We start from the raw sequence: 6,000 nt of genomic DNA, 5'->3' as shown, positions 1-6,000 counted from the left end.
GCCTTCGCCACTGCTACATCCACTTACTCACACCGAGGGAGGTGGAGCACTGGCAAGCCACTAAAGCCGTCCGGTCATCGAGACTGCGGTTTTCGGTGTTTTCTCTAAATCACTTTTGAAACGGGGAAGGCGACGGACTTCCTCAACGTTCCACAGACCAAGCATGTGCTTCGTTTCTAATGACAACTGCAACCTTAGGACTTTAATACCTTGTAAGGGGTTCATTATGTAAGAGGTTTACTGTTCACTACCCTACTGGAGCAAATGTAATTTCGATGTATTGCTCACGCACTGCCTGTGGTATAAAACGTCTCTGCTGCAATAGAATCGCAGATCAGAGCAGTGTCGGCAGCAGTAATAATCGCTCGCTACTACAAAGCAGCCGCAATAGTTCGTTGTTATGGAACAGTCGCAATAGCTCACTGTTACGGAGAAGTCGTAGTAACTCACCTCTACAGTACAGTTGCTAGCCATGTAAGAGCAATAGCAGTCGCCGCTGGTGCAGCGCACTTCATTCCGATGTAGTGTAAGGTAAACTTTATTATTCTCCATCGCTATGTACGTACTTAAATTTGTTTCAATCTTTTTGTGATTTGTCGACACTAATTAAGTCAGACTTGTTGCTGAACAAAGCTGACACCGCCCAACGGTCACAGTGTGGTGTGACATGACATTCGTGAAAGTTATGGGTCCGTGTCTCATTCGAGACACAATGAATGCAGAACGTATCTTCATATGGTTGAAAATTATGTTCACGGTACTGTAGGCAAGTAGAACAATTACAACGAGCTAATCTTTGTGCAAGATGGACCATGGCTGGAACTCTAGACGCTAGTTGGAGCATAGTGGATCTCTTGAATGACAGGCAGGGAGTGCTGCCCTAACGCACTTAGATTTCTTCCTCTGGGAGTGAGCAACAGAAGAAGTTTTTGACCTAAACCGAAAAACTCTTGACGAATTGGATGAGCAAATCCGCCAAGTTCCTGGAATTGCTGGAATTATCTGCTGAAGTCTGTTGCAAACATTCAGATCCGTTTATAAAAACGTAGATGATGATGGTTTTTGTGCTGAATTTTAACAATGCATAAAAATTCTACCACTGTAAGGACTAAAATGATTTTTGTTTCATGAAAATTTGTTAGGTACTAAAACACCTATAACCAATTTTTAATAGGGAGTTAATTCTCGCCCACCCTGTTGAGAAGATTCATATAAGATCGATACATTTCATGATAACTTGGTTTAGTAGGCGCGAGAGTGTCATGGAGCTGCTCACCGAAGTCCTTTGGCAGTCACTGTAAGAGAGGCGATCATCAGCGACGAGAAATATAGCGCTGCAATTCCGAGAGCGAACGTTACGATAAGAGTCAGGCAGCTTATTACTTCCTCCGAGGTACGTATCTCGAAACGACTATGACGGGAAAGTAGGTAGCATTTGACATCACGACGATGTTTACCGAGATATATTCTTCCCAATAATTAAACAGAGATAACAGAAAATATGAGTCTGTTGTTGTTGTGGTCTTCAGTCCTGAGACTGGTTTGATGCAGATCTCCATGCTACTCTATCCTGTGCAAGCTTCTTCTTCTCCCAGTACCTACTGCAACCTACATCCTTCTGAATCTGCTTAGTGTATTCGTCTCTTGGTCTCCCTCTACGATTTTTACCCTCCACACTGCCCTCCAATACTAAACTGGTGATCCTTTGATGCCTCAGAATGTTGTGGTTGGCAGGAGAGCCAACCGTGTTTTTCTAAAGGAGGCCGAAATGCACGCTTCTCAGCTCACGCAGGCTGGCGTGAGGTCTGGAACATGACAAGGGAATTAGAATTGAGAAAAACGGACGTAGCTGGTGGAATACTTAACTTTAATACATTAACGGAGAACGTCGCTCTTTATGGTACATGATTCACAATATCAATAGTACGGATACTGGCGCCTTGCTAGGTCGTAGCAAATAACGTAGCTGAAGGCTATGCTAACTATCGTCTCGGCAAATGAGAGCGTAGAAGTTAGTGAACCATCGCTAGCAAAGTCGGCTGTACAACTGGGGCGAGTGCTAGGAAGTCTCTCTAGATCTGCCGTGTGGCGGCGGTCGGTCTGCAATCATTGATAGTGGCGACACGCGGGTCCGACATATACTACCGGACCGCGGCCGATTTAAAGACTACCACCTAGCAAGTGTGGTGTCTGGCGGTGACACCACACAGAACATGTACTACCAACCGATCCCTTCTTCTAGTCAAGTTGTGCCACAAACTTCTCTTCTCCCCAATCCTATTCAACACTTCCTCATTAGTTATGTGTTCTACCCATCTAATCTTCAGCATTCTTCTGTAGCACCACATTTCGAAAGATTCTATTCTCTTCTTGTCCAAAATATTTATCGTGCATGTTTCACTTCAATACATGGCTACATACCATACAAATACTTTCAGAAACGACTTCCTGACATTTAAATCTATACTCGATGTTAACAAATTTCTCTTCTTCAGAAATGCTTTCCTTGTCATTGCCAGTCTACATTTTATATCCTACTTCGACCATCATAAGTTATTTTGCTCCCCAAATAGCAAAACCCCTTTGCTACTTTAAGTGTCTCATTTCCTAATCTAATTCCCTCAGCATCACCCCACTTAATTCGACTACATTCCATTATCCTCGTTTTGCTTTTGTTAATGTTCATCTTATATCCTCCTTTCAAGACACTATCCATTCCGTTCAACTGCTCTTCCAAGTCTTTTGCTGTCTCTGACAGAATTACAATGTCATCGGTGAACCTTTATTTCTTCTCCATGGATTTTAATACCTACTCCGAATTTTTCTTTTGTTCCCTTCACTGCTTGCTCAATATACAGATTGAATAACATCGGGGAGAGGCTACAACCCTGTCTCACTCCCTTCCCAACCACTGCTTCCCTTTGATGTCCCTCGACTCTTATAACTGCAATCTGGTTTCTGCACAAATTGTAAATAGCTTTTCGCTCCCTGCATTTTACCCCTGCCACCTTCAGAATTTGAAAGAGAGTATTCCAGTCAACATTGTCAAAAGCTTTCTCTAAGTCTACAAATGCTAGAAACGTGGGTTTGCCTTTCCTTAATCTAGCTTCTAAGGTAAGTCGTAGGGTCACTATTGCCTCACGTGTTCCGAAATTTCTACGGAATCCAAACTGATCTTCCACGAGGTCGGTTCTACTAGTTTTTCCATTCGTCTGTAAAGAGTTCGCGTTAGTTTTTTGCAGCTGTGACTTATTAAACTGATAGTTCGGTAATTTTCACATCTGTCAACATGTGCTTTCTTTGGGATTGTAATTAACACACCGTAACACGCTGTGTGCAATATACAGGGTGGCGCAAGAAATGTGTCACTACTTTTTTTTTAAATAAATACTTCACTGTGGAGACAAACCCAAAATAATATGTACTACCATGGAAAACACACAGTGGAGAATTTTTCGAACTCAGCCCACGTTCAGTATCTCCACCATTTTCATTCCTAACTTCCCTCACACAAACACTGATGGTAGCGATAATTCTTCCGCAATTTCACTGCATGATTTACGAAGTTATCTAACGGTTTTCTGCCGAGTATTCGCTCTCTAAACAGCAGCCCACACAAGCAAACCGGCTGCCACTTTTCCTGACGTTTTTCGCACCATAGGTAATGGGGCTACGCACGGGTCTGTTTAAAAAAAATAGTTCGATGTAGTCATAGGGTTGAGGTGTGCTGGTCTGTTTTCATGTCCAACAGGTAACTCGCTGCAAATGATAATTTGTGGCTGTGATCCTGCTCTCAAATAGTCTGTGCGTTGAATAAAATGTTCTCGGGTTTCCAACCACGTCAATTGCTTAAAACTACAGAAGCTTTCGGCCAAGCACTTCTTGGCCATTGTCAAGTGTTATGACTGCCAGTGGGCTGTTGGTGCGCCCTTGTATACGCCAGCTGCCGACTGTGACGTCACTGGTACCCGTGACATCGCTATATATGGGCATGTTTTGAGTCGGCGTTCGATGTGTCCTCATCAACAGCGCGATCGCTGGATCCCACGCAGCGCTGAGCTGCAAGCCACCGTCTCTGTTCAGGGTGTTTGCGGTAATTTTTATTTCAATAGCTTCCTTTATTAAACTGTCCCAGAAGCCGTTAGTGCGAGCCACGACAGAGGTATCGTCAAATTTTATGTGGTGGTCATTTTCTAACGCAAGCTCAGCTTACGCAGATTTCTCTGGATAGCGTAGGCGATAATACCTCTCATGTTCTTGCCTGCGTTGTTCCACAGAACCTGACACGTTCCACATCATCACGAAGCGTCGTATTCATGATCTATGGAACAAGTGCTAATCTAATCTAATCTAGTGTAATCACAGCAGCAGTCGTCAAAGGCGGAACAAGTCGGTTCCATGTAGTTCATCAGAACACTGAAGTCAACGTTGGAGGAGTTCCAGAAAGCCGTTGCTAACCTTCCGTCCATCATCACTGCCACTGCTGCAGCAGTCGTAAGTAGCATGATGCAACAATCCAGCACACCAGTAGGACCCGCTCATGGCCAGGAATAAAAACACACAAGATAATTCCATCACCAAATGGAACACGAATGCAATTTTCCATAATCTACAGGAATTTCGACAGTTTCTTGAAGAGGAAAATATTGCCTACCTGGTATGTGAAACCAGCTTGGACCTCAAGCGGATGTTGCCAATTACAGCAATGACCGCCTATCGGCGGTTGGCGGAATAGCAATATACGCACGCAAGTCACTGCAACATTGCCAGGCTGCCGCCAATCTGACACTGCTACACACCGAGGCAACTGCTGTCGCTGTCCGAACTCGTCAAGCCACAGTCACATTATTTGCAGCATATCACCAACCAAGGGGTCACCTGACGCCGAAATTTCTTGCATATATATGGCAAGTGTATTATATCTGCGGACTTAAATTGCAAACACGCCCACTACTTGCTGCAACTGTGGTATTGCCGGCTAACTACAGAGGGTGCAGGGCACACAAGAGAAGTGGAAAGGGCGCACGCCCAATTGCAGGGCCCTGGAGAACGAACAGTTATCCTCACAATACAGTCACGCCGGATGCGGTAGACATCGGTATTATCAAGGGCATTCGTGCGAAAGGAAGTAGTGCATGCCTTCTCTTCTGACCACCTCCTAGTGGTGATTTCAACGGTGGTACTACCAGTGTCCAATCCAAGATGCAGCAAGGCTTCGTGAAAAAACTGAGAGGTATGTCACCAACAGATGATGCCGTAGGAAACAGAAACCTCAACCGACGAAACGCCTGGAGCAGGGATAATGTGTTGATCACAGCACTACAGTAATCGGCAACGCCATTACAACTTCTATACTGCAAAACAAGCAGTATGCAGCGGGAAGGAGACAGGAATCTCTACCACCCGGGATACTGAAGATAATCCGAGAGAAGAAATGGGCCGGCCGGGGTGGCCTAGCGGTTCTAGGCGCTTCAATCTGGAACCACGAGACTGCTACCATCGCAGGTTCGAATCCTGCTTCGGGCATGGATGTGTCTAATGTCCTTAGGTTAGTTAGGTTTAAGTAGTTCTACGTTCTAGGGGACTGATGACCTTAGATGTTAAGTCCCATTGTGCTCAGAGCTATTTGAGAAGAACTGGCACACAACCAGACAACGCGAGTACGAGACACGGGCAAATCGGCTGCAAAGACAAATCAGGGCAGCCCTGATGATGCATAGAAACGCCATGTGCGCAGAGAAGATGGCATCGCTCGTCTCCAACGTCAGTCAAGAGTTACAGTCAAGAAGCACGTGAGAATTCACGATATCCAGAAACAGATGGCCCCAGTGTGTCAATATCGGTAATTTTTTAGAGGTGCATATGGGACCTGAAGATGGCATATTAATTGACGAAAATGGTAGCGTAAATAAAATAATTTCTCAATCTGCATGGCTGTTTGTCGAATTTGTTTGTTAAATATTTGGCCAGCCGCTGTCCCACGGCCATAATGGATCAACA

This window comes from Schistocerca gregaria, chromosome 4, assembly GCF_023897955.1.
Source record: "Schistocerca gregaria isolate iqSchGreg1 chromosome 4, iqSchGreg1.2, whole genome shotgun sequence".
Taxonomy (NCBI): Eukaryota; Metazoa; Arthropoda; class Insecta; order Orthoptera; family Acrididae; genus Schistocerca; species Schistocerca gregaria.
This window is presented reverse-complemented; position numbering follows the sequence as displayed.